The 11,631-nt window shown below is 48.1% G+C and overlaps 1 pseudogene; it reads left to right on the top strand.

The window, feature by feature from the left end:
* The first annotated feature begins 7,426 nt into the window (after window positions 1-7,426).
* On the top strand, window positions 7,427-10,826 carry LOC102025222 (annotated as a pseudogene).
* The last annotated feature ends 805 nt before the right edge of the window (window positions 10,827-11,631 follow it).

Below are 11,631 nucleotides of genomic sequence, written 5' to 3'. Positions count from 1 at the left end.
GCAATTCTTCCTGTCCCACATAAGCCAGTTCCCCATGACTAGAGCCTACCTGCCTCCTGCCAAGCAGGAGAATTCACACTCATCATCCTAACTGTCCATGGGAGCCTGTGTCGCACAGGGACCTGGTGTCCGGGCCAGCCCCTGGGTTGCTCAGCAGTCAGGGTCTCCACTTTGACTGCAAGACCCAGTTCCTACTGTGAAGTCCTCTGGAGAACACCTGGTGCTGGGAGCTGCCTGAGGCCATCATAAACCAAGAACAGTGTTTCCTGGTGGCCTCAGTCTCAGGCCCTGGACCAAGAACAATAGCATGTTGCTTCCAGCTTGGTCTGTTTACAACAGACCAGCCTTCCCTGGAGTACTGGCTTCTCCTTGAGCCATCAAGGGACTGGGTGAGCACACAGTAGCCCCCAGGCCAGACACGTGTAGCACAAGGCCAGTAGGAAAGACAAGGGAGAACAGAGACTGGAGGAGGAGGAAGGGAGATGGATGGATGGGGAAGGGGTGAGGGGAGAAGGAAGGTGAGGAGAGAAAAGTCACTGCACTGGCCAAAGATCTGACCCCTGATTTTCCCACCCACCATACCTGCTGAGTGACACAAGGGATCACTGGACACGGGGCAGCTGCACATGCAGAGTCTCTTCCTCTTGGGATCCCATCCCAGGGCTTGGGATGTTTTGGGGGGACAAGGACGGGGCCTGGGAAGGGCAGGCAGGGGAAGAACAGGGAAGCATCGTACGGGAGTGCGTCCTGGGTTGGTGGCGGTGGGATAGTCTGTGGTTTCCCACTTGTCCCAACACGCTGGCAAGGACACCCTGGGCACAGTGTCTCTCCGACACAGTGACAGCAGCAGGGATCTGCCTGGGTCATCACAAGAGGGCCACGCTGACACCCACACAGAGACTGGAGCACCGACACATCAGAGGAGCCTGCGCCCCCTGCGGGTTCCACACTTCTGCTTCTGCCCTTGTGCTTCCCACCCCTCACAGGGCTCAGGTGCAACAGAGCACTGCACATCGACAGCAACCGAGTCCATGGGAGCCGCCTTCTGCAGGGGCTGCACTGGCCTGGGTTCTTCCTCACTGCCCCTGATGGATCCCATGCCTCAGTTTACCACACCTTGATACAAGGTAAACATCACACCCACAGGCTCAGGGAGTTTGGGAGAACATAGCTAGTTAAGGGGCTAACTGTGTGAAAGTGGGGCCAATAGACGCTATTATTTCTGTTCCCCACCTAGGAAGGACACCCATCAGGCCACAGTCGGTCCAGCTTGCCTGGGAAGACCACATCTGCTGCCTGGGAACCGTGGTCAGAACGGCTGACATCCTTCATGCCCTGGGCTACACAGGGGTGGGATGGAAGTTGGGCAAACGTCCATCACAAGGGCACAAGCATGAAATTTAGCCCCCTTTCCAAGGTTGGCCGAACCAGGGATTTGTGCATTAAGATGTGATCACTGCCTGGGGTCAGCACAGGGCCCTTGGGGCTATGCACCATTGAAGTCCTCTGTATCTGGGGTAGGAGAGTTGTTGCCAAGTAGTTGCTTAGAACAGCCTGGGAGGATGAAGATGCCTGAGGGACCAGAAGTCAAGGACAACTGTCCTGCCCTCCCGCCTCACAGGGTCCCACCAGGGATATTCTGCAGTGCAACTAGCTGCTGAGCAGGAAGCAATGGGGTTAAGCAACCCGGGGGGACGGAGAGGAAATGCTACTGACTGCTGACACCCCTTCACGTTGTCTATTGATTTCAGATGAGGTCTTCCTGAGACAAACACAGGAAATTATCTTAAATGAGCCTAAACTAGGGGATGTAGCTCAGCAGCATAAGCACCTGCCTGGCAAGTGCAAGGTCCTGAGTTTGATTCCGGTTACAAAAAAAAAAAAGAGCCTAAACTGCACAACCCTCTTGTAGGTGACTTTTTTATTTTTTCTTGTCTTGTAGGTGACTTAGACTAAACTTTGCCTGTTATAATCATATTGTAAACCAGGCATGGTTGTGCACACCCATAATTACAACATTGCAGGAGGTTGAGTCAAGAAGCTAAAAAAAATCAATCCCAGCCTAGGCAACTAAACTATTTAGTGAGACCCTTTCCCAAAACATACAATAAAGGGTGGGCGGAATGGGGCTGAGGATGTAGCACAGTGAAAAGGCACTGGGTTTAATCCACTGCACTGAGAAAAAAAGCCCTGCACACATGATGCTAAATTCTCTACTCAGATATGTCTTCACCTAACATTTTTGACCATGCATTGTGTAAAAGAGCATGATCCGCACTGTGATCTCACGATACTAACGTGCCCTCCTCGACAGGTGAGAGGTAGTCTTCCCAACATTTTTGTTTGTTTTGTTTTGTTTGAGACAGAGTCTTGCTTTGTAGTGCAGGTTGGCCTTGAAATCGCTTATGTAGCCCAGGCTGGCCTCAAACTCACAGTGATCCTCCTGCCTCAGCTTCTTAAGTGCTGGGATACAGGCATGTTACACCATGCCCAGCAATCTTCCCAATGTGAATGTTGTAATTCTCTCCCATGAAATCCAGCTGCCCCCTGACTTAGGGAGACACTGCCTTTGCAGTTATCCCAGGAGCTCGCCTTAGCTGCTGCTGGTCACAAATCTTTCCTCACTCTTCTATCCCCTGGTGGTGGATATTGGATTTGAACCCACCAAGGACCAAACCCAGCTCTGTTCCTGTACAAACTTCCATAGCAAAGTAAGAAAAACAGAGGGTTTGAGGATGAGGTGGGATGGTGAGGGTAGCAGGGTTGTCAGGACTAATCTGGAAACAAGCCTGCTATTATCTTGTCTCTGGGCAGCTGAGGAAAGTGAGGCAGCAGGAAGGTACCTGGAGCCTCGGCGGACAGCTGGCAGCCTGGATTTCTGAAGACCCAGGCAGATGCCAGCCAGAGTTGGCTCTGTTCACAGTCACTTATTTCCAGTCATGAGGTTCCTTGGGCCCCAATGCATGAAATCAGTGTTCTCTGGAAGAGCATGGGGCGGGAGATGCACCTGCTCCCTTGCCTGTGTCCTGAGAGGGCTGGACATGAAAGGCAGGTCCCCCGGGACACCTGCACAGGGAGCCTTGCAGGAAGTGATAGGGCCCAGATCAACTGCCCAGGGGAGATGCCCCACCTCCTGCCGAGGCCCTGATCACCAGCTTGGACTGCCAGCCCCTTTTCCTCAGGACACCCCACTCCTGCTTGACACGGGGTGCACACTTCAGGCGACAGGCTTCTGAGTCCACAGGTCATGAGAATGGGAGAAGTGGTGGAACTGGAGGGTATAAGTTCATCACAGGGGACACGGGGAGGGGCAGGCATGGGAACCTCAGCTGACACACAAGTGCCCCCCTTGTAATGTCCAGCCTCTCTCATTTGCCATGACTGGGGCCTCAGAGGGGACACAAACTATAGGCATGGTCCCACTGCTTAGGACCCAGGATCCATCATGGCAATGGTGCAAGCTTAGACTCCTCTGCCCACCAGAGCCCGCAGGAGACAGGATCATCCCTATCCTGCCTGGCGTTGGCCCTTGCTTCTCTCTTGATGGTATCCCTGTACCTACAGGTGCTCCATAAAAAATTATCAATCTCTGGACCTGACTGGGTAAAACAGCAGAAAGCAACCCTGGCCTTGAGGTGTGCTGCTCCCTGCCGGCACAGTGTGCACTGATGCCTCGGCCCACTGGGCGTGGCCTCACCCCGGAAACTTCCCTACCTGCTGCTCTGCTCATGCTGTGCTGCGCTCTTGTCCTGGCTTCTCGGAGCTGGCTCCAGCAGAGCCTTCATGGCCTTGGTCATTATCATGGCACACACAGTGAAGCGTCACTGACCTGAGAGGCCATAGGGGCAGGGGCTGAGATAAACACAGGTGGTGGCTGGGCCACTATCCTCCATGGCCCTGTCCTGTGCCTAGGAGAGGAGGGCTGTTCTCTTCCTAGATCAGCAGGTCTCTGAGTGGAGGAAGAAGCCAATGCCCTGCTCTCCACCACTGTGCTCTCTGCCGCTGTCCTTGGCTTCCACGAGGCATGAGCTCACTTCCTGGGTAGACCCTTGCTACCAATAGTCAACCTCAAGCATGTCATGGGCCAGATTCTGGCAGCAGGTTTCTCAGGGAGTGCTGAGCATCCCAGACTCTGAGCATCATGTGGGCGGGGGGTATGAGAAGGGGTGTGGCTGAGCTAGGGCCCCAGTGGTCTCACAGGTCAGAGTGTTGGTCTCAGTGAGCAAAGGCCTGGAGGGTGGCCTGGAGATACAAGGCCAAGCCTAATCTTCCACCTACCCGATCTGGTCCTGAGAGGCCCAGACAGGTGGTCTCCATGGGGACTGGGATGTCAGGGCCACTCAGCGAAGAATTTACTGCCCTGCTGAATCCTGCAATTTGACTGGGAATTCCCGAGGAAATGTGAGTTCAGAATGCACTGGCAGAGAAGAACCACTCAGGGAGCCAGAACTCCAGTTCCCCAGCAGAAAAGAGAAATAGAGGGGAGGGTGCTGCAGGCCTCAGAATGGAGAGCAGGGGCTGGGCGCCCCAGGAGGAGGGACCCACCCTAGGGCTCTGAGGAAGGCCCCTGTGGGCAGCTGATGAGAGCCTGAGCCAGCCCAGGGTTCGGGGGCACCGCAGGTGGGGATCAATTCCACCTGGGGAGGGTGGGGTTCACGAGATCAGTTCCCGGAGGGAGCCTGCCCGGCTTCCCCATCAGGTCAGTGAGTGGGAGGTGCTGTGCTGAAGACTCAGGGACCTGGATCATCCTCTGCACTAGGCAGACGGATCTGTGTCAGGCGGTCCCAGGGACTCAGGAAGCACAGAGGAGGGAAGGTGAGACCTCATCCCCATCCTTCCATCTAGCTGGCTTGTGGCTTGGGACACACACGGCTTATCAGAAAAAGAGGCCATGAGAACCCCTCGGTGACACCTGCTCTGTGGGCATGGGTGCCCCTGATCACAGCTGTTACGGGTGCAGGTTGTGATGAGGAGCAGGGCCCACCCGCAGCGCCATGTGCAGCTGTGCCTCCAGAGGCGTGTGTGGCGCTGTGTTGTGCTCAGATCTCTGCGAGGCCTTGAGGAGTCCCGATGGTCCCCTCTGTGCCCACCTGACAGCCCAGCACCTCCGCCTTAGGACTCGCTTGTTGCCTGCCTGGCCGAGCACACAGCCATGTAGACGGTGGGGGCCCAGGTCCCACTGCACACAGAACGGATGGTCCAGGCCCTTCCCACGCACGCCCCAGACAGTTACCCCCAGATTCCCTCCCAGGACGCCGTCTCCGGGAGCACAGCAGCACACTCTGCTCTGATCCATTAGTTGAACAGTTATTGAATATGTCTGAATATGTTCACACAATATGTTGACACTCTATCTCCAAAGGGGAGGGAGTCCTGGTAAGTGGACCACTGGTAAGAGAGGAGCTGGTAAGAAGGGCACTCATGTTTGTCTTTCTTTCCCCCTTATCCTTTAGGGATGTTTAAAATTACTTTCCTCACATATACACCACGCTCTCTGTGCCTTTTGTGGCAAACCACTTTTGGAACAGAAAACTAGGAGGTCTTTATCTCCATCTGATAAACACTGTCTATGACAAACTAACAGTTAACATCATACTAAATAGTCAAAAACTGAAAGCTTTCACTCTAAAATCAGGAACAAGACAAGAATGTTCACTATCACCACTCCTGTTCAATATAGTTCTGGAAACATTAGCCAGAGCAGTTACACAGGAGAAAGAAATAAAAGGAACATGGATAGGAAAGGAAGAATTATCATTATTTGCTGATGACAAGATACTCTACAAAGAAGACCCCAAAAACTCCACCAGAAGACTCCCAGAATTAATAATGACATTTAGTAACTTAACAGAATACAAAGTCAACACGCAAAAATCAAATGCATTCTTGTAGTCAATAACAAACTCACTGGGAGAGAAATTAGGGAGACAACACCTTTCACAATAGCATCAAAAAAAAATGAAATATTTAGGAATCAATAGATTGAAGGAAGTGAAAGACTTTTACATTGAAAACTACAGTACTATGAAAAACAAGTGTCAGAAAATGGAAAGATACTCCCTGTTCATGAATAGGCAGAACCAATGCAGTGGTGCCTTGGATCACGAACTTAATTCTTCCCCCCATTGTGGCTGCAAACCGAAATGGACAAGAACCAAATCAAATTCAATGGTTAGGTCCACTGTTAACTTTATGGGGAAATTTAATTCAGTTCTCATTCAATTCAGTTTGCAACCAGAATGGTGGGAAGAATTAAGTTCATGAACTGAGGCACCACTATATGTGAAAATGGCCGTACTTCCAAAACTGTTATACACATTAACGTGATCCCAGTCAAAATATCAGTAACATACTTCATTGAGCTAGAGAAAATAATTTTAAAATTCGTATGGAAGCTGGGTGTTGTAGCACACACCTATAATCCCAAAACTTGGGAGGCTGAGGCAGGAAGATTGCCATGAGTTTGAGGCCACCCTGAACAACATAGTGAGACCCTGTCTGGAAAAAAAAAATTTCATATGCAACCAGAAGAGATCGTGAATAGTAAAATCAATTCTGGGCAACAAGGGCAAGGTAGGGGGCATCACCACCCTGAATTTGAAGTTATACTACAAAGCTGTGATAAAACCAGAATGGTACCGGCAAGAAAAACAGACCCAAACATCAATGGAACTGAAGAGAAGATACAGAAACAATTCCAAGCACACTCAGCTACTTATCTTTGACAAAACCTCCCAACACCTTCACTGGAAGAATGACAGCCTGTTTAATAAATGGTGCTGGGAAAATGGGCTTTGCACATGCTGAAGATTGAATCTAGTTTCATATGTCTCACCATGCACTAAAGTAAAATTGAAATGGGTCAAAGATCTAAATATAAAGACAGAAACACACTTGGGTATCATAACTTTTTATTGTAGCCCACACTGTTTTTCCCAGATGCAGTGTGTATTTTTAGTTTTGCTCTCTCCCTCCTTTTCAAGTTATTCCATTTAAGTTCACTCTGCAGAGCCAGTTTTTCCTCCCACTCTTCATTTTTCCTTTGTTGAAAAAACTTTGCCACTGCTTTTTGTTCGTTTTGTTCAGTTCTTCATTCAAGAGGAGAGGAGCCTGGACTTCAACTCCAGCAGAAGAGGCGTGCTCTCCAGAACCTGGTAACATGTAGTTGGCGGGTGAGCCACTTTCTAGAAATAAGCTACCTGATTACATTTGTGATCTGAGCCAGGAGAGCATATTTTGGTGTGGCCAGGCAGGAGAAAAAAGCTTAGATCCCAAGACAAGCAGACTACAGGGTTTCACCAACATCACCAGTAGGCTGTATTTTCAGTGAGTGGGAAAGGTTTCATCCGGATGATCTAAAACAGGAGACACTTATCTATTCTTGTCATATGGTTTGGGTCCAATACAAACAGGGAGGCAGCAAGAGATGGATCATCTAAAGAAAATCCCAGGGACAGCCAAGGAAAGAGTTCGCTTCAAGTGCAAGAAAACACGAGACTGTTCATTTCAAGTGCAAGCGCATGAGACTGTCCCATTCTTCGGCCTGGGCCCTGTTCTAAATATGAAGCAGCTAATGCACCTCACTCTTGCCACTGGAGGTCCGACTGTCCCCACTCCCAGAGAGGGCCCAGGCCAGCCAGAACCCTCATCTCCTGCTCTGATAACTGAAGAAGCCGAGGGTATCCTGCAGTACCCCATCTGTGGTCATCCCCATCTCCTCTGAGGAATCCTGGATGTTATAGGTTTTCCTTTCTTCAGTCCAGCCAGTGAGCCATAGCACCCCAAGGTAGCCGGACAGCACATGATCCCCAGTAGGGAGGGTCGACAGCCCCTACCAATTTGAAGCTATTGAAGGCAGATGCCCACTCACTCAGCATCCAATAAAGAATTATGGGGATTTATGTCTCTCAGGGGCAACTGAGGCAGGAGATTAGGGCAAGACAAAAGCCGGTTGAGGAAGTGGGTGTGACCTGTTAATTACAAGATTCTGGGCATGTGTGCAGAGCATTCCAAAGCTCTGCACATGGATTTCCATGGCCTAGACCTGACATCAGCACCGACTCTCTGGACCCGTATGAAGAAGTTCTTGCAGGTTTCCTCGAGATTTGGACAGCATAAAAGGCCACATGAATGCCATGCGGACTTGGCTGTCATAACTTTCTGTGGCAGCCCACACTGTGTTCCCAGGTGCAGTGTGTACTTTTGTATTTGCTCTCATCCTTTTCCTATTTACTTGATCCAAGCTCTCTCTGCAGAGCCAGTTTCTCTCTCCCAATCTTTATTTTTGCTTTTTTTAAAAATTAATTTTATTGGTATATTTTAGATATACATAGTAACATTCATTATATGGAATTTGTACATGTACATAATATATCTTAATTCTTATTTTCCCATTTTCCCTCCCTTCCCTCAGCCCCTCTTCCTCTCATTTTTTAAATTAAGTTTATTAGTACATTTTAGGTACACACAATGATCACATTCACTATAGGGAATGTGTACCTGCACATGGTATAACTTGATTCTTTTTCCCCCATTCCCCTACCTCCCCCCTCAACTAGTCCTCCCCTCATTTACAAAAGCTTTGTTTCCATTTTTTCCTTTTATTCTTCTTTTCCCTTTTCTCTTCATTTCCCCTCCCCTCTCCCTAATTCCCCTTCCCATCTAAACATTTTCTTCCTATTTCGCTATATCTATTATACATTTTGTTCCTTATTTATACTTTCAGTTTCTCACACCAGAGAAATCATGTGACATTTGAAAAGAATAAAACCAGAAACACTTAATCTGCTGGAAGACAGAATAAGTACAACTCTTGAAGACATTGGTGTAGACAATGACTTTATGAGCAAAACTCCACTTGTATAGGAAATATTACAAAGAATCAACTCAGATCACATCAAATTAAGCTTTTGTACAACAAAAGAAACCACCAAGTCTTGTTGGCTCCTCTGTGGAAAAGGCCGAAGGGGTTGGCGACTGTATCACCAAAGTTTTCGTTGGCCATTGTCAGGGTTCACAGGAGTAACCGCCCAAAGGAAGCACCGTGATTTTGGCTGCACAATTGTTGGATGAATTAATGGGCGGGAACCAAAACCTCACCCGGGTGAGAAGCACAGCAACATGTGGTGGGACCATGAAGGCGTTTGTAAATATTATCTCTGTGGTTTTTGTCCTATGGAATTGTTCACAAATACTCATCTGATCTTGGTCCATGTGAAAAAATTCATGATGAAAATTTACAAAACCGGCATGAAAAGAGTTCCTGTTTCATGAAAGTTGGCTACAAGACAGATGTCTTTGCAATGCTTACAGAGCTTACTTGCAGAAGCACAGTATAGAATGAGATGAAGCCATGCTCATTTGGTGCTGCATCCAGCACAGCTCCTGCAACTCCAGAGACGGGACAGCAGAGAATGAAGAAAAGCAAGAGTCAAGATGCAGAAAGCTGAAGTCAGGTGGAGCCTCCTCTCCTGGTGGGAGAGAAGGAACCACCCAACATCAGCAGGGTGTTTATTTATACACTCTGGAGGTTACTGTCAGTTGAAACCCCTCTACCTAGCAACTTGTTTGCCTGGCTCACCTTGGGCACCTCACGTTCTCAGAGCTGGGGGAGCTTGTTCACGTGGCTCGCCTCTGGCTCTCCATGTTCTCAGGGCTGGCTTTGCCCCAGCCTCACACATGTGATCGTCTCCAGTTTCTGTCACTCCCCACAGTTTCAGCCACTCCCCACAGTTTGACCTTATCTCAAAACCAATAGTCCTCCAGGCAGCTAGCCTAACAGGCAAAAATAAGGAAAAAATTCAAGTTCTAACAGACAAAACTGCTACATTCCTACAGCAGGTTGAAAAATTAGGATCTGAAAGAAAGGTAGAGAAACCCAGAGACTGATGAAATTAGTTGAACAGCTAAGAGAGAATTGCTTAGATCCACAACTTAGACCCCTGAAAGTTTTGCTGCTAAAGAAAAACTAATGAAAGTTTGTGAAGTGCATGGAGCCTTTTTGATGCCCAGTCCTGGGTATATGATCATCTAACGGGAAAACAACACATGGGCTATGCCAGAATTAAAGCTTCTGTAGAAGAACTGAAACAAAAGTTAAGAAAAAGAACTAAAGAACCTGACTGGGATGAGTGTCTCAAAAAAGAGAAGCCAGAAAGAGAAGAGAAAAAGAATAGAAGGAAGGGAAAGAAAAAGATGAAGAGGAGGAAAAAGAAAGAGCTCATGACAGAAAGAAGAGAAATTGTTCACAAAGTAGACTCAAGCCAAACTTCTCAAGCGAGATGTGGCAGATCTTGAGACCACAAAAGATCATGAAGCAAGGAGAGAAAGTGAAGGCAGGCATGGTGGCACACGCCTATAATCCCAGCACTCTGGAGGCTGAGGCAGGAGGATTGTTGTGAGATCAAGACCAGCCTGGGCTACAGAGTGAGCTCAAGGCCAGCCTGAACTGCATAGTGAGACCCGGTCTCAGAGACCAAAAAAAAAAAGAAGGCAAAACAGAAGTAGAGATCAGTGGGCAGAAACCATGACAGATCAGAAAGAAAACACAGATTCTGGAGTTGGGATGGAAGGTCAAAAAGCCAGGATTGAAAGTTGTGTAAGCACACAAGCAAAAGTTGAGACAGAGAACAAGACAGAAAAGCCAAGGAGAAAGCAGAAAAGAGGGGATCTAAGGGGGAAAAAAAGGTAGTATGAAGTCCAGTAGTAGAGACAAACAGAGTGAAGACACAAACCCTGAACTGAAGGAAAGTGATATTAACGGTGAGGTCAACGGGACCAGTGAAGACATTAAATCTGAAGGAGACACTCAGCCCAATTACAACTGATGTGATAAGACCTCAGACAGACAGAGGACGCCTGTTTGAAGATTTCTTTTTGTTTTGTTTTGTTTTGTTTTGTTTTTGCTTTTTTTCTGGTACTGGTAATCGAACTCATGACGTCACACTTGCCAGGCAGGCGCTGTGCCGCTGAGCTAAATCCCCAGCCCCTTGTTTGAAGATTTCTTGAAGAATACAGAAAATGGCATGAAGTGAAGATTGACATTAAAACGAGGTGAAATAAAGCTATAGTGTCATAGAAAATATAAAGCTGTTAGTTTTTTTTAAATTAAAATTAATTCAGAGCTGGGTGTGGTGGTGCACACCTGTAATCCCAGCACTTGGGAGGCTGAGGGAGGAGGATCACTGTGAGTTTGAGGCCAGCCCGGTCTACAAAGTGAGTTCCACTGTATATAAAATGCCACCACACCTGGCTTCTTGAGACCATAATTTTAAGTGAAATAAGTAAGACACACAAGTTTAAATATCTCATTGCTTCTCCTGGATGAGAAACAAATGTACACAAGGAGCAAAATGGAGGGTAGACATTGGGAAGTAGGAAGAACCTGTCAAATGGGCAGGGGAAGAGGGGCATGAGGGGGAAGGGAAGGAAGGGAAAAGGGGTTAAAAAACAGAGAACGGAAGGAAAAAAGTATAAACAAAGCTTCTGTAAATGGGGGGAGGGCTGAAGGGAGGAAAACAGGAAATTTAAAAAAGAAGAATTATGACATATCATGTACAGGTACAAATTCCTTATGATGAAAGCAAACATTATGTGTGACAAATATGTACAAATAAAAAAATTGTAAAAAAC

The sequence above is a fragment of the Chinchilla lanigera genome, unplaced genomic scaffold, assembly GCF_000276665.1.
Source record: "Chinchilla lanigera isolate Chin_1 unplaced genomic scaffold, ChiLan1.0 scaffold00010, whole genome shotgun sequence".
NCBI classification, from domain to species: domain Eukaryota; kingdom Metazoa; phylum Chordata; class Mammalia; order Rodentia; family Chinchillidae; genus Chinchilla; species Chinchilla lanigera.
This window is presented reverse-complemented; position numbering and strand designations above follow the sequence as displayed.